The sequence below is a fragment of the Etheostoma cragini genome, chromosome 24, assembly GCF_013103735.1.
Source record: "Etheostoma cragini isolate CJK2018 chromosome 24, CSU_Ecrag_1.0, whole genome shotgun sequence".
Taxonomy (NCBI): Eukaryota; Metazoa; Chordata; class Actinopteri; order Perciformes; family Percidae; genus Etheostoma; species Etheostoma cragini.
Window position 1 is genome coordinate 1,886,844 of NC_048430.1, and position 27,011 is coordinate 1,913,854.

Below are 27,011 nucleotides of genomic sequence, written 5' to 3' on the forward strand. Positions count from 1 at the left end.
AGATGCCCACAGTGATGCATGGTGGTGGCAGCATCATGCTTTGGGGCTGGAACCGGGCCTTGGTCAGGGTGGAGGGAATTATGAACAGTTCCAAATACCAGGCAATTTTGGCACAAAACCTTCCGGCTTCCGTTACAAAGATGAAGTGGAAGTACACCTTTCTGCATGACAACAACCCAAAGCACACATCCAAATCCACAAAAGTATGGCTTCACCAAAAGAAGATTACCGTTTTGGAATGACCCAGCCAGAGCCCAGACCAGAATCCAATGGAACATCTGTGGGGAGATCTAAAGAGGGCTGCACACAGGAAATGTCCTCGCAATATGACACATATGAAGCACTTTTTTAAAGAACAGTGGGCAAATATTGTCACGTTAAGATATGCCACGCTAGTAGACGCCTACCCAAAAAACTGAGTGCTGTAATAAAATCAAAAGGTGCTTCAACAAAGTATTAGTTTAAGGGTGTGCACACTTTTGCAACCAGGTTATTACATGTTTTTATTTTTCAGTTTTTTTTCACATTATAGGTCACATTAAAAGTGGAAAAAGTTGTGACATGATTTATCTTTGTCTCATTTTTTAACATCACAAAAATCTGGCATCTTAACAGGGGAGTGGAGACGTTTTATGTCCACTGCATTTCAATTACAGTAAGAGAGCCCCTAAACGTTGCTATAAAATGATAAGCACAAATGAGAATATGATCTTTCACATGGTATCCAGAAAGCCCACAGGCAATTTCTACAACATGTAGTTAACGTTTAACTTAGTTTAAAGGGGGCCTTTAAATCCATTATTACTTACCAAGATGTCACTAAAACAAAGGCAAATATCAAAAAGCTACATGCATAACTTCCCTTACATGCCTCATTTACTCATTAAATATTAATTGCTCTTTATAAGTCAGTCTATGTAAGAGCTGTAATGAGTGTAAAGCGCTTGCGTTTATCCCTGTACAACATGATTTCATCTCACTGTGGTTATCTTTAAACATAAATTTAGTGCTCTGTGTTGCCAACTGTGAATGTATTGTATCTACTATTTACATGGTAACTACTCGTTTGGTAGTTCAGATCTGACCTGGTTGATTTGAGATTGTTTCCAAAGGAATCTGTGTGGTTTTAATGGATTTTAAGTTATGACTTCAGCCTGATTTCCTGAGCTCATATCATCCCATCCCAGAAGAAGAGTGTGTAACTAGTTCAAAAACTGTTAGTTTGTCACTAAACAGTAAATTGGAGTTTGGATCTACTGTGGTACATAGCCAATTCACCAACATCATCATAACTATCTTCTTCTGTGCCACAGGTTCAAACACAAAGCCGTTCCAACAGCAAATTGGCAGGGTTTATTGGATAAAATGCATCAAACATTGAGCCTATTACCTATAAATGAAATTGGGTTTATGTGGAACAAAGTGTTCCAGACCCTGATGCTAGGTAAAAAAAATATATATACAAATAAATATTTATACTTTTAGGGAACAATTCTGCAGTTGCTAGGCAACTAATGAAGAGGACGGGATTTTTTTGGAGACTTTTATGTAATAGTGAACCTCTGAAAAACATGACATTAATTTTAATTCATAATGTGCTCGCTGATAAGTACTTTTGATTCTACTTTTAATACTTATAATACCTTTGACTTTTATTTATGTTTAAGCTTTTACAAAACAAATAGAAAAAAACCTCCGGGCATACAGCATATGACATTGTTACATGAAGTAAATTAAGTAATAAAAGAAATACAGAGGCTATATGAGAACATATACAATAACCAAAGTAGTCCAGGGCTTCCTGTCTCATGATACCATCAGGAGTATAATTAGAAAACAAACAAAAAGAAAAAGAACACACAAACCCTTAGTCATTGCCAAAAATGTAAAACCATACAAATACATAAAAGCCTAGAACATATGTTGGTGATTTAAGTCCCACCAAGTAAAGCCAAAAATGGTTTCCACGCTTTCTCATAATAGTTTGGTGTCTCCCCTCTGCCAAGGCGACTCTGTTCCAAGAAACACAAACCATTTTGTTGAGCCACCTCTTAAAACAAGGAGATGGTGGAGTCTTCCAGTTGAGTAAAATCAATGTCTTGGCCGCTGCCATGCCTGTTCTAAGTGCCTGCTTGCAGTGGGAAGGGAGGGTCGATGCCCATTCACAGGAGGCAAAGATTGCCAGGTTACAGTCTGGTTGTATGGTTATTTTATATTGCTTTGAGAACCAATTAAATATGTCACTCCAAAAGTTGTCCAGTACTGGGCAGTACACCACATTATTACACATGAGAGACACTGATTCAAATATTCTATTAAGTTTAGGCTTGGAATAATGCAGTCTATGTATGACTTTAAATTGAACTGACCGATAGCTAGAGTTTACAGAACACTTCTGTAGACCGGACAGGCTCTCCTTCCATAATTCCTGACAGTGGAACTCCCAGTTCTTTTGCCCGTTCCTTCCTGAGAAGACTGGCATCCGCGGGAGTCTCAAAAGCAGAGATAAAGTGGGAAACGAAGTGTTTGGAGTTTGGTTGTAAGATAAAAATTATATTGAGTGGTCTATTTGGGAAATTAGAAACGTGTGAGTGTCACAGCTGTAGGTATCGATAAAAATATGACTGAGGGAGGTGATATCTTGCCTGGAGCATAGGGAAAGAAGCAAAATGTGAATGTGTAAAATGTTTGTAAAAATCTAAAAATGCAACGCACATGCCCCACTTCCTCCAGTACAAATAAACTCATCCGTCAAACCTGGTTCGAACAAGTGATTGCCTGTTATTGGGGCATTTACCCATAACACATTTGGTAATCCAAGAAATGTAATTATTTGATTAAATATCTTCAAAGACTTACTAAGAACATTATTGTAGCTAAATAACCCCCACTGCCAGAAAATGAGAGCCCTTGCATTAGCAGCCTAGTAATAATGCCTAAACTCAGGGAGGCCAAGACCAACAACTTTTTAAATTCTTCTGCAGATGGGCTTTAGAAATACGAGGTTTACCAGCCCAGACAAATGACAAGACGGCTAAATCCAGTTGTTTAAAAAAAGGATAATGGCAAATATATACAGGAGTTTTGAAAAAGATACAAGAATCTTGGAAGTGCAACCATTTTAACAGCATTGATATGGCTGATCATTGATAGAGGGCGCAACTTCCAGTTCTTAATGTTAGCTTTTAGTCTATCCATCATAGCCAAAATATTCAATTTCAGAAAAAAGTTTAGGGTTTCTGGAGATCTTGAGGCCAAGATACGTAATGTGGGTAGTAACTAATTTAATGATTATATAACTCCGAAGGTTAGGAACTGAGACCACTGGGTCTGATAACAGATCAATAAATCATCAGCATACAGATTAACAAGGTGTTCACCATTACCAAACTTTAACCCATGAATACCTGGGTGACTCCTTATGCCTATTGTAAGTGGTTCCAAGTTCATTTCAAAAAGAAGAGGAGAAAGAGGGTCGCTCTGTATTCCAACCCGTTTCAACTCAAACAACTGGGATCTATCTGAATTTGTGAGAATAGAGGATACTGGTTCACAATGAATTATCTTCACCCATTCAATGAAAATTTCCCCAAATCCAAATTGTTTTAGTGTCTTCAGCATGTAAGGCCATTCAATCTGATAGAATGCCTTCTGGGCATCAAGGGATAAAACAGAAGTCCGTGTATTCTTCCTTTGCACTGAATAAGTGGTATTTAAAAGCAAACGGACATAACTAAAAGAAAAACGACCCAGGATAAATCAAGTCTGATTAGGGTGTACTGTGGGGAAATATGTCTACCTAATTTTGTCGCCAAGACTTTAGTTCGTGTTTTTAAGTCACAGTTTAAGAGAGCAACAGGTCTGTAACCTCCCGGATAAACCTCTTCCCTTCCCCCTTTCAAGAGCAAGCAGTTATTGGATTCATAGAATCGCTCACCATTCTCAGCATGAGCAGAACTATTTTGTCATGAAATGATTTATAAAATTCACCGGATGTTTTTCCCAGGGGGAAGACTTGAATAGCATATAAAAGGTCAGTTTCAGAAATTTGGGCTTTGTCTGACTAATTTAATAGCAAACAATCATAGTAAAAGAAAAAAATGTATGTATGTAGCCGGATTCTATGTGCTTTTTTTTGTAATCATTCAGCAGAGCTTCTGTTTATGAACAAGAACATGGGCTTTTTTTGTTTGGAGCACGAAGTCAGAGAGCAGGTAAAACATCCGCCCACTTTCTCGCCTGTGTACAGGCCAGTGTTACCAAACAAAAGGATTTTCACTCCATTCATTTCAAATACAGAGCGGAGAATCTGGTGCATAAACATGGTTAGAGGTTACAGATCAGCCTGACGGCACATATTCTGCAAGTGAAGATTCTGCTTTAACTACTGATTCACATTCTCAAGTGGGGGGGCAGTAGCTCAGTCCATAGGGAGTTGAGTTGGAACAGGAGGGTTGTCGGTTCAAGTCCCTGTACGGACCAGTGAGGAGTTTGGATCGTTAGCTGGAGAGATGCCACTTCACCTCCTGGGCACAACCAGGTGCCCTTGAGCAAGGCACCATACCCCCCTAACCGCTCAGGGCGCGGGTCCAGCCGGCAGCTCACTCACTCTGACATCTCTCCATTTGTGCATCATTAGGTCCTGTATTTCAGGCCTGTGTGTAGTGATTACTAACAGAGTGTAATTTGTATTTTCCCCACTGGGGATGAATAAACAGCATAAATTATTATTACTATTAAGTTTCATTTAAAACGGTAAAGAGAGGTTTTAAGATTTTTGTCAACCGTTCTCATTTTTTTCTTGTACTCTTCAAACAAACTATGTTTTATAGGACTTCTCTGACCTCCAAATTTTAAAGCCACAGTAAAAAAGCACTAAGCGACATTATCTTGCATAATGTGACATCTAGTAGGAGATTTAAGGGTGGATCCCATCCCCCTTGTTAGCAAAATGACAAAATTGCATGCCCCTTGTTAACCTGCCATCCCCCGCCTCCCCATCCCAAACAGCAGAGTGAGTGCAGGGGCAGAGGGATTTGGTAGAATATGTTAGTCTAGTCTGCCTGACTCAATGATCCTTTGTCTGACTTTGTGCAAGTTAGAATCTATCTAACTGACTAATTGTGTATGACAAATCTATTGCGCTGTCCGTGGTTCTCAAATAGGCTGATTTGAATTGCAATAGTGCCGGCCATTTTCATGAAGCATTTGTACATGTAGCTATGGAAAGTAATGCATTAAATCATCAGTAAATCATAGAGTATGTGTATTCCACTTATTTATTGCTGTATGCACCACATTGACTGCTACTGGTCTGCATTGGGAGTAATTTGAAGTGGATGGGTTGGTCATAAAACCCAGGGCTTTTTTTTCCTTTTATATTAGATAGTAACAGTGGATAGACAGAAAATGTGGGAGAGAGATGGGGGATGACACATAGCAAAGGGCCATAGGTCGGAGTCAAACCCCGGCCGCTGCAAAGGACTCAGCCTATATGGGGCGGACACTCTTACTGCGTGAGCTAGAGGTCACCCCAAAACACAATGGAGGTTTTGCCCCACGCATGACAGACACCTTTTATATTCTACACTCAACTGCAACAGCCCCTGAAAGGACCAGAGGAATTTAACTATAAAGACTGCTAAACTTAACGGTCATGGGACTGATCGCCACGTGATTTTGTATATCATACAAATTGTTGTGCCTACATTTTTGTGTTCAACAGTAAGCTTGAGCCAAATGCGGGTTTATATAATGGGTGGTTGGTTGTAGGTAGGTATTGAATACATTTCCTTTAAAAAATCAGGAGTCATTGAAATTGTTTTACATAAAGACAAAAGAGGGATTTCACAAAAAAATTCTAAAAAAGAATTTCTATTTCTCTGCTTTGCATTACTCCTCCTACTTCATCCGCTCTCACTTCCAGCATAAGTAAATCTGTAACAATTCCAAATGTTAATATTAGCATTATACAATAGTATTTAATCATGCATTCACATCCTCATCATATTTGCAATGGTGGATTACGCCTCTCAAGCGAGTAGAGGAATCACTTTTACTGTGAAGTGGAGTGACAGAGAGAGGTCTGGCTTACTGAAGCTGGTAATGAGCCAAAACCATCCCATTCCTGTCCTTTAAACCATGTTTGAGCAGAAACTTTGATAAGTCACAGCCGACTCATTTTCACCCATTTGTATTTCACGCTTAATACAAAAAGTCCAAATATTCCTCTTTGAATCATATTGTGCAATCCTTTGATGTGATCCAGGAGAACCTGTTGAAGAGATGGGAGTCAGAGCAGACAGTTCTCATCAATTACTCCCAATTTATGCAACAGCAACCTTAATGCTGCAAGGTCAGTAAAAATTACCAACAGTTATTATGTGGAAATTGAGTCAAAGGCACAGACAAATGGTGATATAAAGACTGAGTTGGCTTTTATAAGAGAGACGGAGAGGAGAAATCTTGTAAGACTACGCACTCAGAAGAGAAAGCGAGGGACTATTTTAGATGGTCATTCTTTTCTCTTGATTGTGGCCACTGCTGACAAAAAGAATATCACGCAGGTCAGCACCATGCTAGGTGTTGTCTCTGAGCTTGTTTGCAAAGTGTTTGCATGCAATTACCTCACAGAGTATCCACAGTGGCTCAGTCACAGTGGTAAGGGTGGACGCTTTTTAATGGGTTTGTCATTTTTTTCAAAAGGGGCTTAGACACAAGAACATTATTTGTTCAGCGGTATACAAAGAGTCCTTGACTTTGTCCCGGGTGGTCTGAGGCCGCCTCTACATGGGCTTCAGCTGTCACTAAATGGCCACATTTCCAGTAGAGCTTCTTTTGTTGTCATGAATTTTTGTGCATTTGGGAAGGAGAGAGGAGAAAAAGTCCATGTCTGCAAGGGCATCTATAAAATTACAGATGACAGGTGCTGTAATCGTTTTTAAACTCATGAAGACTAAAAATATGTCTGTGTCTGTATATTCCCATTACATTTAAAAATAATTTGCTGTTTGATTACAGAGGGGTGTACTACGAAGCAAGATTAATAGGTTAGTGTTGAGGTACGTTGAGCCTAAAGCCATGGTTTGCTACAGTATGTTACAAAAGGTAGCTCTCTTTTAACCTGGCTCGATCGCCATTGCCACTCGTGCAGCACAAGTATGTGTTTTGGATTGAAAAGGCTAAGAAGAGCCTTTCTATACAACTCCTCTGGAAATAGCATCACTCTATAATCTAGTTATTCTACAAGCAACAGCTGAGGGAATAGGTTTCTTATAAAAACTTGTTGACCCATAACGTTTTTTTTGCCACAGGATTATTAGCATTCAATTGCATTAATGCAGAATATCTAGAAGAATATTGAAAAGAATACTGTTTGATTTTATGCATAAGGTGCTTTCACTGAACTTCTGAATATGTTTCTGGTGTTTTCTGGCCATTTGCCCATGCAGGCTCTGTTATAATTATTTTTAATAATCCTGCACTGGCCACAATGCCATGCTTCGCATCACTGGAATCTCTTTACAACATATTCATAGACTTTCAGAAGGCATGGGACATTGTAGCATGCCAGAAAAGCTAATCCCCATCATTCAATTCAATTCAATTTTATTTATAGTATCAATTCATAACAAGAGTTATCTCAAGACACTATACAGATAGACCACACTCCAGAATTTACAAGGACCCAACAGTTCTAGTAGTTTCCTCCAGAGCAAGCAACAGTGCGACAGTGGCAAGAAAAAACTTCCTTTTAGGCAGAAACCTCGGTCAGACCCAGGCTCTTGGTAGGCGGTGTCTGACGGACCGGTTGGGGTTAGAAGGATGTACCAAAACTTATCAGATGGCCTAGAGCACTATGGCTGGCAGATCCTGTTACCATGGCCGGCAGATCCTGTTACCATGGCCACTGGCATCAGACAGGGGGCTGCCTGCTGTCCCACTTGCTTTCTTTCCTGGCAGTGGACTGGATCATGAGAAGAACGAAAGATCTGAACTTGCAGATTATAGAGCCTTACCATCATCCATTTAACCACAGATGCAGGCATAAACTGCCCTGCTAGCAGCAACGTCTGCCAAGACATGCCTTACAGTCATACAAGATCAGAGTAATACGCATCAACAACATCAGTGATGACTCCATCCAACTGAGCAAAGCTGAGGAAGAAGACATGAATGCCTACCTGAGAAGTGTTGGGGCAAATATGGAGGGACATATGCAGACCTTAAAAGCCTGAAATGAGAAGGCTAGAACAGCTTTTGTCAAACTGAGGTCCATCTGGAAAGAAGGAAATGTGCCTAAACACCCAAATCCTGTGTTCCAGCCGTGCTGCTCCATGAGAATGGCAACCTCCTTCACCTTCACCACCAGACCTTTGTCCATAAAACGTCTAAAACGCCATTTTGAACATTTTTAGACTTTTATTTTCACATGACAGATGAAGACATGAGTTAAAAGGGGAGAGAGAGGGAGAAGAGGGGTCAAACCCACGGCCACTGCGTCGCGGAGTAAACCTCTATAAACATGTACGGTAAGTGCGCCTGCACCACCAACTGAGCTAAGTGTTAAACTTTAAATGTATATCAATTAAATAGAATACTGTGGAAATTGCAATCTTATTTTACCAGTTCATTGTTAAGTGATTATTATTCAGCAGCACAAGGAAGAAAAAAATCCCACAATAGAAAAGCCTTCAGATGATGTAGAAGAGGAGATAAGAACATATAGTACAGAGTGAAGTGGATGGCAGTGTCGGTTGTTGCAGCGAGCTCCTGCTAAGGAAATGTCGACATCATAAACAACTGCCAACCAGTTAGAAAGCCTGTACACCCTTCTCACCTGTTATCCCATTTTCTCTGTCTGAGCCAGAGCTGTGAACAACAACATATCTACTGGGGCCTGCTGCTAATGTGACAGTCCCTATAATCAGCCTGGATCTATTTTGCCTTACTAAAGACAAATTAGACATTAGGCCTTTTAGCCGAACCTATTTAGACAATCTTTTTCTGACAAAGGAAAAGCTTGGATAGAGCGTGATTTACATGCCATACAACTTTTTAATTCTGTGAGCGTTTTCTCTCTAAGTTGATTATAGGGTACACATCTATAATTAAATGCCACTCATAATCATGAGAATCTTTGTAGTGGTGTTTGAATTAGATTAAGGTACTGCATGAATTAGATTTCAATCTCCAAATAGCCTGGTGTAGGCGAACATCGTTAGGCCTGCTTATGAAGCCCTCAGCCACTCCATTAAGTTGTTTTCTCATTAAATTCAAAGTATGTGTTCGGTGTGTAAATATCACAGAGAAAGGAAAGTTAGAAAAGTAAGCCAAATCTGCAGCAACAAATGTATTCTCACTGAACTTATATTCATATAAAAAAAAAAAATTATAATTACTTCTGCTCTTTCCAATGCAAGAAGAGATTAGAGAATGACACATACATCTTTATTAGACCTAAGGGGTAAAATGGGTTTATAAAACATATGATGAAAAGATTTCAGCTTGGAAATATAGACATACGGTGGACATATGGTAGCTGACCCCCTCCAAGTTCACTAAGCCCTGCTGATCCACAATAATGTCTTAAATGCGCTAAAAAGAGAAAAGAAGTGTTGAACAGCTTTACATTAAGTGCAGCTTAATTCAATCTATAATAAAGCCTTTTAGTCGCTTTATCTGAATTTCAAGAGACATGTACATTGTTTGGAGACAAACAACAAGATGGATGACTGTTCACTGGAAGCTCTTGTAATAAGTGGGCCAGGTGCCACAGGAGAACTCAAAGATGCTTCGTTTCCCTAAAACAGGAGAGAAACACTCACGTTTAAAGTCTTATTCACAGAAAAGCTGATCCAACTAATGAGTAGAGGAGCAACATGACCTAGTAGATTAGACAAGGGAGTACCCAGCAGAGCTCACTGGTTAGATTGTTCTTGTCGTACTGTTTCCCACAGAAATGTTACGTGTTAGCCCTGCATGTAATCACCTTCCTGCACATCATGTACCAGGCCAGGAAATGTCTTAAAATATTGCATATTAATAAAAACATTCAAGCTAAATAAGAGATTCCATTTGCATCACAATACTGCTATTTTTGAACTGTAACATTGTCACATTTGTGTGACAGAATATGTTCTACTCAAGGTCCACTTACTAGCATAGCTTTCATAGCCCCCTACTGCATCTCAAGGTCTTCATGAACAAATGGAACTTAATCAGGTCCAACCAAATATAAAGCGAGTGCCAGCAGCAGGCTTGCTTAGCTTAGCATAAAGGGTGGAAACAGGGGGAAACAGCTAGCCTAGCTTTGTCCAAAGGTAACTAAATCTGCCTAACAACACCTTATGAGCTCACTAATTACCATGTTATATAATTAATTAGCCTAATCCAAATACCTTAGTATTAAAGCATACATTTATGATTTAACTCTTTGGAAGAAAGCAACTAACCCTAGTTCCCAAAATGTTGAACTGTTCCTTTAAATAGCTAGCTTTGATGAATCAGAGAGGGATAAACCAACACAGGTGAGGATCCTGGTAATCACTTTCATTGGCAACTTCCAGCTAATGAACTAATCCTCTCCTTGTCCCTTTGTGCAGAGCGTCTGATTTATGTTTGTAGATACAGTACGGTTTGTTTAGCTCTGCATCCATCAGGGTACAAAAGCTCTTCAGTGATTTGTCTTCACCGGACAAACTACTTAGCTCCAGAGGTGAGAATAGGCTTTTAAGAGGGATTCATGTAAAGTTAAAAGTTACTGTTTGGAGTAAATTTCTAGAAAAATGACAGCACAACACAGATTTAAAAAAAAAAAACACCATTACCAGTTAACATTATTTCATTCATTGTTTCAATGTTAATACCCACCCCAACAACAGTCCATGGATTGAATAACACTACAAATAGCGTGCTTGTCAATAAAGAGACTGGAACAAAAGCTACAATAACTGTGTTTACTTGTTCTATTACTATTATCATTATTATTTCATGTATATTGTATGTGTGTATATTGTATCCTGGTATTTATAGTCTGTACTGTGTGACTGATGTATCTTTGCTGCTGTAACACCATCATTTCCCTTTTTTTTGGGATCCATAGCTATCTATCTATCTATCTATCTATCTATGTTTCTGTTTTCACTTAGATGTACAGTTTGAGCACCAGTGTTGTGTGCAAGTACACAGATCATTTACTTAAGTAAAAGTAGCAATTTATATATGAACATTAAAAATAAAATACTTCATACAATCAAAGTCCAGCTTTCAAAAGTGTTCTTGAGTTAAAGTACAGCAGAAAAATCCACTTTGTACCCAAAGTAAGAGCATTAGAAAAACAGCGCCTGAGTGTATTGTATTGAATTCTTAATATGAGTTCATGTGTAAGTAGCATTTTACTGTTATTTTTAACTAGGCCCTCTCCAAAAGGGTCACAAAATAAATCTAAGGGGCAAATTTGTGTTTAGAAATTGAAATTTTCCTAAATACTTGCATTTTCTTAAGGAAAAATTAAATAATTGTAGCTCTTTGGGCCCTTAAAGAGTTATTTAAATGAAACAATATGAGAAGTTTAAAAGGGAAATCAGTATTTATAAAGTATGTTCCCTCCCTTTGGCCACTCAGCTGTTTTGTAAGAGGGAGATACCAGAATTAGAGAGTATTCTATCTGGAGTTAGGCTTCCTCAGGGCGATGTCTATTTTGATGCAACTGCCTTAAGGCCTAGTTCAAAGGCTGAGCAAAGATAAAAGCCTGGAGAGTGGGAGAGCAGAGGAGAGGGAAATGAGATGATGTTGTCTGTCATTGCTTGTTAGAAACAAACTGTTGAAGATCATTAAAGGTCCCATGCTTTCAAAACTCAGACCTCAGGCCTTGAACAAAACAAGAGAGAGAATGAGGCGCTCGTAATCAAAATGAGAGTCCTCACACCCCCATCTTGTTTCCCTCTTGGGTAGTGACTGATGTTGCATTGCTCAGCGGACGTATCACACAATCCATTATTAGGTATCCTCAGGGTGTTTTGCCATCATGTTAGGGTCAAAACACCTCTCAAAACAACATCTTCATAAATTTGTGGCTTTATTGGAACGTACTGGATACTTGGCGTGCCACCCCCCGGGTTCAAAAAGAAGTCCAGTTGCTGCAGGAAACAGCATTACTGAACAATGGCACAATCACAGCTATATGGCTTACAATATGGGAGAATTAATGACAAAAATTAAGGATAAGTGCTATTCAAAAGCGGTGTCCAAAATCAACGAAAAAGACTTCTAGGAATGATTAAATATGTCAGTTTAAAGGCAATTCCCATTAGCGCGTGGTCAAAGTATTGAAAAAACATGTCATCTACATCAACCTGAGAACCTATGAAAATGCAAATGGGAAAATTTCCTTTTCATTAAACGTTTGTAATTAATTTCATAAACAACAGAGGACCTCCTCCTCCACACATCAATTCATCGGCCTGCGGAGGCACATCTTAGCCTTTACAGAATTAGCACAATTAAACACCAATGAATAACGATCACTGAGCCATTTGAGATTGCTTCTGGCCATTTCCTCTCCATTTTAGTAACATTACGTCTAACTGCCTGACAGTAGAGAGCTCATATTCGTCCACTATATGAACACATGCCTTATTGAAACTCACAGCTATATCTGCTGCCACTTCCCTTGGGTCCTCTCACTTCATCATGATGTTAGATTATAAAAAAAAGAGTCAAGAGATGGATTTGCAATTTCTTTCCAAAACGCCTTTCTGCAGCTGTCAGAAGTCTTTTTAAAGAGACTCGTATCTCCTCTGCTGCCTCTTGTACTAACAAAGCAACGGCAAGCCTTGTGAAAAATGTAAACCAATAAGGGGAAAAGAAGCGTTTTGCTGTCACAATCTGTAAACTGTTGACAGTCCATGAAGGTACAATAAATTCCATAGTATTATTTTGCTAAATCCCTGATGTGCATTGTTATCGCTACTGTCATACGTCCTAGGAAATGCAGATTTTAGCAGGTCTTTTGACTTTGAAAAAGGTTTGTGGCAAATTTCAGCAGCAATGGGAGAAGTCCCCTTTGAGTTTTTCACGGTGTATACAGCAAACCCAATCTGTAGCTCAGAGTTCACTGAGTAGCTGACCCCTTCAACCTTGCAAGAGAAAGACTTTCCCTTAACATCCCAGATACAACAACTGCCTCATACAGTGCGTGGCAAGACATGTTGACTGTCTTTCAGAGGCGGGACAAAGTCACAGGGCCTCTTGAACAAAAGAAGACATTTAGAAAACTTAATTTTTAGAATCTTTACTCCTAGATAAAAATTAACTTCACATGGGCAGTTTAATTTGTTTTAATTGGAATTATGCCTTCATCTGAATGAATGAGATTTAAAAGTTACTAAAACAATCTAAAATAATAATTAAATAAGCTTAAGTATTAATTATGGACTAAGAGGTTATAAATAAAAACATTTTCATTGGCTTCTTTTGCATGACATCATACACAGTTCAGTAGTTGCTATAAGTATTGTCTCTCTCCGACAGCTCCGTGAGGGGCGTTCTCCATGACGATGTCCAGGTGAACATCCACTGCACCAGACAGTGTAACATCACCTACTGTACATTTTTATTATAAATTATTATCTTGTCCAAATTGTGACAGTAACATCCCCCAACCGGACCGCTTTATTTTAAAAATATGTTTTACGATTTTACATTATTTTAACATAATTTGAATTTTTTTCCTGTAGTTTAAAAGGTTGTACAACTTAGTTTAAAGTGTTATAATAAAATTATTAAAATGTTACGTGTTAAGAGTTAAGTTATGTATGTTAGTGACAGCGGTTTGTTTTCTCTTTTAAACACTGGATAATGTAAATTTGCTTGGGAAGTTCAGCAGGGGGGAAGTTTGATTAAATATTGGTATTGGTGATAAAGCCATGGATTTATTTTTGCACAGTTTTATTCTAAAGGAGTCAAAGTAGGTTTGTTTTCATTGTATCATTTTGTTTGTTTCCAGAAAAACTCTGGTCCCGTCTCCGAATGGCATTTTATTTAATCATTTGTGTGGCTTACTTAATTTTTCTGAGGCAATCAGTTTAAGCTAACTTAAAAAGATATAAAGTAAACATACCTTAACCCTAATAGTTCCATTTATTTACCTTCTTCAAGGCAAAATGCAACCTAATTGGTTCCTATTTTTTTTTAGAGTCTGATGTGATGGCAACAGTTTATTTAGTAAGTTTACATGAATAAAAGATGCTTTTAAACTTTCAATTCAAATGTTAAACAAAGCTAAATAATGTGGCATGCCTTGGTTATATGTGTTATATGTGTTATGTTATTCTTGAGACACAATTACCATAATTTCAGTCTGAGACTTGTGCCAAGGAGTTATATCAAATAGTCCTGAGTCACTGGCATTTAAGTCAAGTAGCAAGTCTTTTTTTTTTATTTTGTCCCTTATCAAAATGTGACCCAACACTCAAGTCCACACTCCTGAAGTGTATAACTGTCATTTGCTGATTGGTGGTGTGTGTCTCTCCTTTTTGTTTTTAGCTGTAGACAACATTACATCACATCAAGGCATTTCAGGTGTGTAACTGAAGTTTAAGACAGATAAAAACTTGAGCTATCTGAAAAATCAAAGACAAATGGCAGGCTTTGACATCAGCTCATCAGAGTAAAGAGCAGGGGCATCTTTCTTTGCTCCAATATTCATGAAGGGAGAGATCCATCTCAGAAGTACCCATTTTTATACCATCAGCTGCCTTGGTAGAGGACATGGCAAAACACAGCTACTGATCTGTTGTCCTTTGCAAGACAAACACAAGCTTTCTTTGACAGCTTGTTTTGTCATTTGAACAACTGGATGCAGGTTTCTTTTGTTGCGTTTAAATCTCTCATCACTGTCATTCTCTCCATCTGTACAAAACATTATTCCTCCTTCTTCAGGGGTTTGGAAAAGATGCAAGGAAAGTAGGTAAAGTTCAACAAAGTTCAGGCCAATGCTGACTGTATTATGCCCATTCAAGGCAGGCTAGTGTCAAGGAGGAAGTCTATGAAACATTTGAGTTAGGAAAGTACAAGACACTTAAAGGCTTTCATTGTGGTTGAGGTCAGTGCTATTAGCCTGTAGCAAATGAGGCAAGTAACCTCAGGGCAAACAACTTTGTCTCAGAGAGGATTTTGTGGGTGTGTGGTGAGAAGAGGAGGTCAAGCACATAAAAACTATCTGCTTGTATGTAGATATATCCGCAGTGTGTTTTATAAGTGTTAAAAGAATCCCTTTCCTCATGTTAACTTCAACAGCAGCTTTTAATTTGAAAATATTCAATGAAGTCAACCTCATAAAAATGTGCCCACACGTTTTTCAAGACACCTAATTTATAATAATCAAGCCTAAAATCTCCTCAATGACTCCCTCCACTTATCTCCAAATACCTATGAATTTGTAGCACTTATGTCATTATGCTGTTATAAAGTGGAACATCAGTTCCAAATATCTAGACATGAAAAGGAAAAGAGCTCTCAATCTCATTTTGCTCGGCTTGTATAGATCTGCTCCTGCAATATTTTTTCATTTCTCCTCAAGGAACCTGGACCTTGATCGACTCAGACAACCGTATCAATCCACAGAGTGACACAGTCTTTATTACATGCATGGCGACTCAGGAGGGAGGGGGGGGGGGGGGGGGGGAATCTGTGGAGAGGATGTGATGAGTTAATGGCAAGGAACAATTTTTGATACTGGATGGCAGTTGTTGTTCAGTGTATCTCCATCATGCTGTGAATTTACCGGCACAGAGGACAGAAGAAAATTAAAGAGAAGAAAAATTTAATTTAAATTTGATCACCTTGTTACGTGGAACTAACTAGCAAGATGTCAGTTTCCCTTGGGGTTAACAGGACACAAAAGCCATATAACAGCCAACGCATATCTAATAATCACCAAAAATAAATGAATTGCAGTAAAAGAATAACGCTGGCTATTAAAAGACCAACAAAAGCTTGCAGCGTAGTCATTGATGATTAAGAAGAATGGTTGAAATGAGTTGCTAAGTGCTTCAGGAACTTTTTTAACTGACAGACTTTGAGCGACCAGAGCTTGAGAAAGGTCTTAGAGATAAAATACAAAAACATGTGCATAATCCATTATATTGAAGTGTTCTGACCCCCTCTTATGATTTAAATGGCATGTTTTACCTTGGAGACAGTAGGTGTTGAAACCACAAGGTCCATTTAGTAGCTGTTCTTAGGTTTTCAATCAAGTTCTCATCAAATCGTAGAAATTCAAATTTCCGTTTATCCAAGCACTTTAAGAACATCTCATCAATGTTGGCTTCAAGTTAGAGAAGGATTTAATTTTAATTCTTGATCTAGAGGGAACATTGTTGACAAAACTAATCAAAAAAAAATGTATTACTTCAAATATTGGTCCTTTAAATGCTCAGGATCAGTAAAATTTGTATATCTCCGATTCTATGACAACTGGAAAAACTATCTGCAGATGAAGATTGTGTAATGCAATAAAAAGCTAAAGGAGAAACAAATGGACCTTGGGTGAGAGTATTTTGTCAAGCACAAGCAAACAGTACACGCCAACAAAAGCCAGTTTTGACATAGTTTTAACATACAAATCAATCAAGTCCTTTACAATCAATTGCTTTCTTGTATGTTTAGTAATTTTAGGGTTGCCATTTTACTCAATGACTACACTATCACAGTTTCTATAAACTATCCTTTAAAATAAATAAATCTACCTTTCCCTTGTGCGACTTTCCCCACTATGACAAGTAAACGCAATTAAATGCCAGTCCTTAAAGAGCACCATTAGAGATTCTTCCAAGCCCACTTAAACACCCATTCAAAACACAGCCAAACAACACACAAGTGTATTCACAGACCCTCAGTGTTCCTTTGTGGGTTTCATTGTTGTTCAATGTCACAGTAAGCCGACTAAAAAAGTCACAAGATAAAAACTGAATCACTGAGTAATTTTAGTTCAAATCTTGTAAAAAAAAAAAAAAAAAAAAAAAGGACAAAACCTGTGGACAATGGCAATGTCCTAAGCGGTGATTTACTTTGGTTTCTGGCAACAAATTATATTACCGTCACTTTTTGGTCTTTATTTTAGAGGAAAAACATATTATTTCAGGAGAAATTATTTGTTTATTGTTAATTGACAGGATAGCTTGAAGATAGGAAAGAGAACAGAGAAGAGGGACTACATGCAGCAAAGGGCCGGGGGTCGGATGGGGCACACACTATACTGGGTGAGCTAGAGGTCGCCCCTTCCAACCCATTTTTATCTAAGCTTTCAATAGTCTCTTATTTGTATGTGTATTGGTATTCCACTATTACAACAGTTTAAGTGCAATTACCAGCAGTTCTGAGAGCATTTTGGAGGTGTTTCATTCTCCTAAAACACAAAAGCATCTTTTTTTCTCAGAAACACACCGATTAAGTAGAAAGAAGGACCATCTTTAGCCAGTAAAGTTTTGTGGAAGCTACTGACTGCTGTTAGGAAAGTAAATTTGAACTCCAAGTTTAAATCTAGGACAACAAAGTTGTCACTTGCCTTCTCGGTTTGGATAAAGTCTTACAGGTCCCATTTAGCCAAACAAACGTCTGGAACTCCAGTACCTGTATATGGGAATACATTGTACACTGTGGATACACTGTAGGCTGAAAGCTCAGTGTCCTAATAATTGGTCTATAACACGTGGCCTTACAGTTACTTTAGAGAAGCCATGGCCAAACTCAGCCCCATGGGATGTTATGTCTATGTGAAGGCCAATTCTAGCTCAAGGTTTTGTTCTGCACTAAGAAAAGCCGATATCTCAGCTCCTGTGTCCATGTGGACGTTAGTCTGAGGCTCGCCTCGAAAATGTATTGCATGTTATATCTGTCACTCTCTCTTCCTGGCTTCCCTGTCTACATCAAATGAAGGCAACCAATATCCCCAAAAGCTTAAGGGAGCACTATGAAACAGTAGCTTCAGAAGCCATCCTCCCATAGTCCCACATATCACTACTGTCCAGAGCCGACTGAGTTTCTATGTTGCAAATGTGAGCCTTGGATTGTCGCTTCTCCTTGTCTCAAATTCATTATTCAGCTAATTTGCATTTGCAAAACTGGATTATGCTTATTATCGACATGTGAAACAAAATGAAGATGTCTACAGTACAACATATCTTGCAAATATGTATGTGGATACTGAACTGAGCATTTAGTTAAGGTCAAGCGACTGTACCATTTAATCAGGGTAAGATTACGATATAAGACTATTGTAAAAAAAATATATATTTTATTGCAGGGCAATTAAAGGACACAATCTCTGCTCTCCCACAGAAAAAAGGCAGACACGCTGCTGTACAGGCCAATTCACCACTTTGACCTCCAGGGCATGACTTCCTTTGTAGGCACTAACATTAGCATTGGACAAAAATTGTAACCTGCTAAATAGTACAACATGAACGTAATTCCTGGAATACTGTAGGTGCCGAGATAATATATAGTGTGTTAACCGCAGAACAAGAGTAAACTGATGAACCACTGTTCTCTGCAGAGATAGCAGCACATCTGCTACTTGGTTGGAGAAAAAAATGCACTGTCGCACTGTTTCTCTCACAAAAAGCAGCATGTGGGAAGAAGAGTTTTGGAGATAGCATCTGCACTGTAAGTACACTTGTGTTTTATTTTGAAAACCTAAGTTTCTCCTGTTGGCCTGGAAGGCGTGGCTGTATTTCCCTGTCTTTTTGAGAACTGGAACTGTGAGAAGAAAGGCAAAGCTTTTTTTTTTTCCTCAAAGCAAGTTTTTTGTGGCCCGTGGAGGGTTTGTTTGCTAGGAACGGTACAGCAAGAGAACACACTTAAAATGTAAAGTTAAACTAGCAAAACACCAAGCCAGGCCACACAGGATAGGCTCATACCTGCAGAGTCCAATAGATGGCTTAAAACTCACATAGAATGAAAACTGTTGCAAAGGCAGGTGTTATGGTGATTTTGAAATGGATGACATGCTTACAGAGTGGATGTACTGTATTACCAAATCAGGAGGTGGATGTTAGAAGCCAGTCTTGGAGTACAAGCAGCGACTTGGATATGTGTTACATGAGGCTGATTATGCATTCTCACCAGCAGTCTGATAGTGTCAAGACCATTGTTTCTGAGTCAGACCCAAGTGGGATGACGCTTGGAGAAGCTGTGTGCCATCAATCTTTCTTCTTATCCCCCCGTGTGGCAGCAGATGGGGCTCCCTTGCCTGGTGACACAGACAGAAACATAGAAACATGATGCTGCTGAATATCCGTGGACAACCCTGGTAACCAAAACCCTGAGGAGGCAGTGGAGACTTCCTGGAGTTCAGTTCCTGCCTTAATGAGGTGGAAGTCTCATTTGAACTTGCCTAAATGACACTTACTTTAGGAAGGGTAATTTCCATTGTCATCAAGGAAGTACCCTTTGCAAAGGAGCAACGGTATTTGTGCTGCACTATTAAAACCAAAGCTGTCTTGGTTTTGTAAAAGTTTGTTTCAGTTTCTCTTCAATTAGACGCTCCTCTAGCCAATATCCTGATAAGTTCAGTGCTCTGAGACAGTTTCATGTTTAGAGAAACCATAACCCATGGTTAAGACCATCATGCTGGCAGGAATGCAGTCTGCTTGCGTGTCCTTTAGAAAGAAGCTCTATTAGCTCCCAGGGTGTTTTTCCGTAGCTAACCCTGTGCTCTGACCTTCATGTGGAGGGGGGCCAAGCAAAAACAGAATTTCCCAGCGGGGATCACTAAAGCATGTAATTCATTCATTAATCCTTCTTGCCTCCAATTAGTAATATATGCGTACAGCTGATATGTGGGTTAAATATGCGTGTACTAGGGATTTTATGAAAATGCCCTGGCTTCTGTATTTGCATAGTTAGAGTTTAGGAAAATGTAGTAATGGACCTTTGTTTTCAATATGGAATAAATAAGAAAAAATACAAGTAAAGCTGGATTGAAGGTCCGCTAATCATTTCAAAAATAAGAAATAAGCATTATGAGACATTCAGAAATAAAAGTTTACCGTCCTGGTTAAAATGTGTATGTCATTGTGAATTTATTTTAATACATTTTATTGATGACAGGTATTAGTCATGTTGTATGTTGTTGCCTAGTAACCTGGATTTCTGTGTATTTGCTTTGCATCACTGACCACAATAGAAATAAATATTGGATATGAATTAAAAAACAACAGTTGTCATGGAATTGCAGGTATACGTTTACTAAATATAATCATTAGGATCATTATATTTATCAAATTGATGACACACATTATGACTCAATTAAATTGTGGTTATATGTTTTGAAAATAACACATTTTGCTACCCAGTTGTAACAGAAATGAAGGTGCAGGTTCCTTTTTCTTACAGTACACCTGAAGTCAATATTATCAAAGAAGGATTTTTTTTCTTTTTCATTGGATTTTGACATTGATACCTGATGCAATTGCATCAACTTGCTTTTAGGTTTCAACTCACAACAGTTCACTCGTAGTCTTCTGCTCTTTGGTGCAGCGGTGATTTACTTGTTGAACATCATTGCAACAAACCAAAAAGATATCTGATGGTTTTGTTAATATGTTCAGCACTTACTATATTACGAATGAACTGATAATGACATGTTGATGAAATCTTAACACTAAAATATGCAAAGAACATATATGCCACAAGCGTGTGAGGTCAGGACAGACAGATGGCTCACAGTGTGAACTGGAGAGAGAGGCAACATAAAAATCTGTCGCCCAGCCTCTTCCTCTCAAAGCTAAATCAAGTCGGTCTCTCCAAGACGCAAGCCATCGTTTAATGTGAGTCACTGTGGTTAACTCACCTTAAAAAAGGCAGTCATCAATAACCATCTCCCAGGCTGTGTGATTGCAATGACTTTGCAACAAATGACAAGTCATTGCCCTAAATTTAATTAACTTCCATCTATGTTGGCTTAATTGTTTGTGACAAGACGTTCTCCCAGACATGGACTAGCAGGGTGACGGGGTAAATGGTATGGCGATGAGTAATTAACGTCTTTACTAATTGGAATGGAATGGTTGAGTTACATGTGGATCATTGGTGTTCACTTAAATTCAACAAAGTTATCCTTGACTGCATGAATAAAGAGATTCCTGTGCATTGTCTCTTGGAAAAAAGACTGTTGGATTTTATCTTTCAAGGCACTCCTGTGCATTTGTGTTAGTAGACAGGCAACAATTTGGTTTTGAGATTAGTTCATTCCATTTCAGATGTGGCCAGCTGACACACCTGAGCACCTCTGATGTGTTGTATGCATTAAAGCAGTCCACTGAGCTCCACCATCTGGCTTGTTTGTGATAACCCAAAAGGACATTTAGCACTTAAGAATAACAGCAGCTGAAGTCTGTTGTGGCTTTTGTTTAATAAAGCCCCTTTTCACATTAAGAAGGCTTTGACAAACTTAGGTGTTTGTCCTTAATGAATGTGCCTATTAAAACAAGCACCCACATCAATTCAAAACTTAAAACTTAATCAATATTATGAAAACTGAGGGTAGGCATTTAGGCATAAGGGGTTAAATACAGTAAAAGCACTTAAAGACTGGAATATACTTTGAAGAAGCTGCTTTTTTACTAACTGGATGGTTCAGTGTCTGAACCTGCGAAAAATGTTTTGTTAGGATATACAGTACCACATACTATACATTACATTTATGTTTTGCCTCTACAAGTTTTCACAGCGTTTTGATTCCACATATATTGTAGTCTGACATCCCACTGAAACATTTCCAGTTGTGCAAGCAATAGTTGGACCGCACATAATTAATCATCACATAAATCATATAAAATCTACAGTTAATGTCAAGTTTGGGTGTCATCCCTTTAGAGTGAAGAATAAATGGCTTCTTTCTATAGCCATTATTTTCCAATCAAACAGAGAAAGATCCATCATATACTGTAAGAGGAAGATGAAGCCACAAGACAGTGTATTTTGAGGAAGGGACAGAGCTCTCAGCTCTTCTTCTTAATGGGAAAAAGTCAGTCTATTACTCTTACTTTCCTATTCCTGCCATGAAACAGTTTGTTACTTAAAGATATATCAAAGCAGTAATTACCAAAAGGTCAAACAACTTCCCTTAACAGCAAGTCATTCAGTAATTCAGCCAGAGCAGCTCCTCCAATGCAAAGCTACACAACAGCGTTTAACCTGCAGGGTGGGCTGCCCCAGCACCGGTGCTGAACTTTGACAATCATGAGTTACACATGACCTCCAGGTTATAATCTTGTCCAACAACAGCAGTGCATTTAATCCGGTGTCAGAGGGGAAATCTCTCGCTACACCGGACTGATGATAACTGGATTGGAAGATCCAACGTTTGGACATTGTTTGATTCCAACACCGTTATCAAAATCCCAGTGATGTTCCCCCTCACTATAATACAACATGTGATTGTAGCTCTGCAAGGATACTGGCTAATCCCTACAGGCAAGGTACTGTGATGAAATTTGGTGCTGGCTTCTATAGATACTGTCCAGCCTTTTAATATGACACTGGTTCTTTCTCCTTAGAAGTAATAAGACAATAGACAGGACTTAAGGATAACAAGGTCGCCCGGCAGTAAAAAGCTGAGATAACGAGCCTCCTGATAGACAGCTAAGGTAAGAAGCAGCAGGGAATTTGGAGCTCCCCTCTCACTACCAGCTTCTCACCCTGCGATTCAAAAGTTTGCTCGATGTCGAGAATATGCTGGTGTACAAGCTGTGACATCTCCTTAACAATGAGCCGAGGACGCCAGTAGCTTGTTTTCGCCATTTTGATGACAGGCTTGGATTTAGTCTAGCTGACAGCAGAAGTCTTTGGGATCAAATGCTATGGACTTGGATAATTTGATTGATTTTCAGAATTTAGTGCTGCTATACAGTATCACACACACATTATTACGGTGAGGAATCAGTGCAGATAACAGCTGTTTTATTAATGCGTTTAATACCATTTCTACCAATGAGTCATATTTTCATTCAACTGAAATATTTTGCTCAGTATTGTGGAGACGTTGTTACTGTGTGGGCGAAGACCAAGAGAGAAGAACATTAGGGCAGCAAATTTCTCCCTTTCTCACTCCTATTCCAGCAAAATTACTTCTCTAACTGGCTCTAGTTTAAAAGCAAATAAAGGTGCATAGTGCTGATTAAATTAGGTGGTTAGGCAAATAATTATGTGTGTTAATTAAAGGTGCAATATGTAATATATTTACTGTTTTTAATCAAAAAAAGACCAATGAGTCCATATATATTAAGGATGTTTTCTGACAACAATGCTAATGCCAGTAATTTCTCCTTTTGAAATTTCTGTTTAGTGACGGAATATCTGTTTGTGTTTGGTTCTGTGTGTTGTTATCAACAGCTGGGCCGGGTTGCCAGACCTGTAAAAATCTAAACCCAGCATGCTACAGCTGTAGTAATGTTACAGCCATGGAAGCAGCACAAAAAAGAACGGGATCAATGGAGATAGATTCATTTTACACGCCCTAAAAAAACACGTGTAAATATTGGAGATGCATTTAAAAGATGGAGACAGCTTAGAGCCTTAAAAGACACCTCCTAAACAGGTAAGGGTGGACCTTGATTCAGGCATTGTCATTTTCATTAATTTTAACAATCCAATGCTCGCATTAAATGATATAGAGTATTCAAGTTAGGTACTCACAAAAAAAATTTAGACACAGCCGGTGAAGTGATCCTTACTGGTGCTAAAACCGCCATACTAATGAATGCTAACGGCTTATGTAGGATCCATGACATATATACGCAAGTTTGACTTCCTGATGATGGGAACATGCAATTTAACAAAACACACTTTGGCAAAAAAACCCATAGCCTGAATTGTTGGTTTGCAACCTTATATTATGTTATTAAGGCTAACATTGCCATTGCAAGCTTCAATGTTATAATGTGTTGGACAGTAAGATGAACGAGAGCATGGGCTTTTATAACCGTCAACACAGCAGCACCTGGCAACTCCGCTGTGCTGTTGAGTAATGTCTGCCAATGCCAGACTAGCATCAAGCTAACATTGATATTGTGTGACGTTGAATTTAGCATCTCAACCTGGCAACTTCCGAGAACTCTGACGCTGGTGAGGAGGGATGAGTCTTTTCAGTATTTCAGAACCTTTTAAATGCTAGCTGTCAGTATTACATATTGGACCTTTAAAGCAGAAGGCAGGCATTATTCTGGACTGTTCTTTGTCAACAAATTCAATGAAAAGACCCAAACCAGCATTATTACCATTATTGGGTGTATAATGTAATCGTGTTTATGTTAGTCTTTGTAGCTTTTACCTCTCCTGCACAGGGTTTTTATATGAACGTTGTTAGATAGAGTGTGTCTTAAAAATGTGGCTGGTAAAAATGTATGTTTTAAAATGGCAGCATTTTTCAATAATGTGCAAAAAGATAAATAATAAAAAACAAAACAATGCCCTAGTCCATCTGTCAGTACTTTCAAACCTCTCAGCCTGTCTCTGCTCTCATCTCATGCCCATTTGTTCCTCCTGAGGATGCAAATACTTAAAAACAATTAATGAATACATAGTTCTAATTTTTTTAAGAAATGCTAAATTAACTAGCTGGACACTGTAGTTTTTTTAGGAAATGTCACTCAAACAGGATTATAAAGTGCAATTGTTGGAGAGTATTTTAAGCCAGGAATTTGGGGCGCCAGTGAGTAATTACAGTAGCAGGATAATGTTATTGACTCAAAATAGACTAAAGTGCAACAGTGGGGCTCAGTGGTCTGTTTTAAATAGCGTTTTGGCACAATGAAGATACGTGGCACAGAGGAATAGGCTATATCAGACTCTGGCTGCACAGACAATAGGCTAAGATTAATAAATTGTTGTTCTTGGTTTTTTCATGGGCTTTGTTGACAGGAAGAAAAATACAGATGATCACCAGACATACCCAGAGCTACTACTACCACCCCTCCCATAGATATACAGTAAATATCTTCTATTCAAGAGGATCAATGATCTGCCTTTAAACCTTTTAGAGCTGTTGAGAGAGAACAGGCTGCCAACTGCAGCCACCATAATGTTCATTGTGCGTGCATGTGCATGTGCGTGTGTCTGTGTGTGTAAGATTGAGAGAGAGATCCATGCGTGTGTTTGTGTATCTTTCCAAAAAGCCTCCTGGTCCATTGGCATCCTAATGAACCAATCTGTGTCTGCACGAACATTGAGGGGTTAATAGGATGTTCACCTTGGGGATGCCAAACCGAGAAAAAGCCCTCTGGAAATGTTATAAGCACCACCACCTTCCCATGATTCCCAGCACAGGGTGCCTGCTTTAGGAGGACAGCATTAAACTGCAATGGCATCACCTCATTTTGTTGTTGTTTTTTTTACATTTGTATACTTAACTCCATAACTCTAGCACTTGTTAGACTTTCACACTAAGTGAAAAAAAAGTCAAATCAGGTCATGTGTGTTAGTACATATTGCAAGAAAATAGTATGAAATAGATGAGCACATATATTGAATAGAGTGGATACCAATCCTAAAAAAGAGGACAAGCATGTATGTGTGTGCTGTCTGTGTACAAGCCTGCAGCTGTCTGCAGTGAAGAATGAACAAAACCTTAGTTAGGCTTGTTATAGGATGCTAACATTTGTTAATTAGCACTACACACAAAGTACTGCTGAGGAGATCATCAGTTTTGCAGTACCAAGCCAGTTAAACTGCATCTGCTGTAAAGTAAACACAATCACAATGTTTCTTTACAATAACTTTCAGGTAAAAAAACTGCTGTGTCCTTTACATACAATTTAACGTTACTCAGCATACAGAGAGAAGGAACAACTGGATATATTCTCATCTCAGTTATCTAAAATGCATGTTTGATGCTTTCATGTACAACACTTTCACTAACATTAGATTGGAGACCTAATTCACATGTCGGTTCACAGACTAAAGAAAATACAGAAACGTCAGATAGGGTGGACCTCCATATTCAACTATATATCTTTAAATGTACAATTACGGCTGAAACTAACAGAAATAAACAAGTTGCCAATTTCACATATCTTAAAATCAACAGCCATTTGTCCACCCAGAAGGGATTTTTGTGTTGGCACGTCACAGTGATTTGGTTTATAGACTGCAGAATGCTCAACTTCTGATATCAGAATTCATATGTACAATGTAAGGTATTCTTCATTGCACCAAGGCCCATGTATCTGACCAACAAAATTCATGAAAATTTACTTGTTTTAAACCATCCTTTTAATATCTTGACAGACAGACAAACTAAGAAAAAAAGAGTGTGCTGTATCCTCCTTTGCAGGAATAATAAATGCTTCAATCAAATTATTCTCTCCCACAGCTGTTAACATAAAACTTGTTTGGTTTTACCTTTTTACGTTTGTCAGATCATCTAATCTGACCATACAGCCTGTTTTGTTTCTGATATATTCATGAAGAAAATGAAACGGTGGTGCCACCCTGCTAGGACACAGGCATTCATTTGTCCAGTCACCATCTGATATATAGAACGCCACAGCAATACAATGCCATATGTACTGGAGTTAATTAGTTTTCTTTAGCAGGCATCCTGGCAACATTTATCTCCGGGAGCAATTTCAGTGACATTTGTCCCTGTAGTACACAACTACAGTACACACAGCCAATAATTACTGATTGCTGCAAAGGCCAAATGAAAAGCAGGCACATAATTTGTAGGTAGATTACAATTCCTTTAAATTGACATTTTTTGCTACAGCTTATCTCACCTTGACAATCTCAAAGGGAAAAAAGAATCAATGTAGCTCAGCTGTTTTATGTTTACTTTTATTCATATTGGTATGACTTTGGTTGGTATAAATCCATAAAATGGGTCTCATTAACTCTTAAATTAACTTATATTTGACAGGTGCTGTTTTGGTAGATGCAGGTAGAGAGAAGTCTGGCCTGAAAAACAAACCCATCTTTGCATCGACTAAGATCAAATACAAAGAAGA

The 27,011-nt window shown here is 38.5% G+C and overlaps 1 protein-coding gene across 3 annotated transcripts in view; it reads right to left on the bottom strand.

The window, feature by feature from the left end:
• The window catches only part of LOC117939252 (neural cell adhesion molecule 2-like), a 291,147-nt gene extending 271,896 nt beyond the window's left edge, over nt 1-19,251 (bottom strand). For all 3 annotated transcript variants that reach the window (XM_034864437.1, XM_034864436.1, XM_034864438.1), the window contains exon 1: nt 19,129-19,251. The gene's annotated coding sequence lies outside the window, so the exon portion shown is untranslated. The remainder of the gene's footprint in view (nt 1-19,128) is intronic.
• Between the last annotated feature and the right edge of the window lie 7,760 nt (nt 19,252-27,011).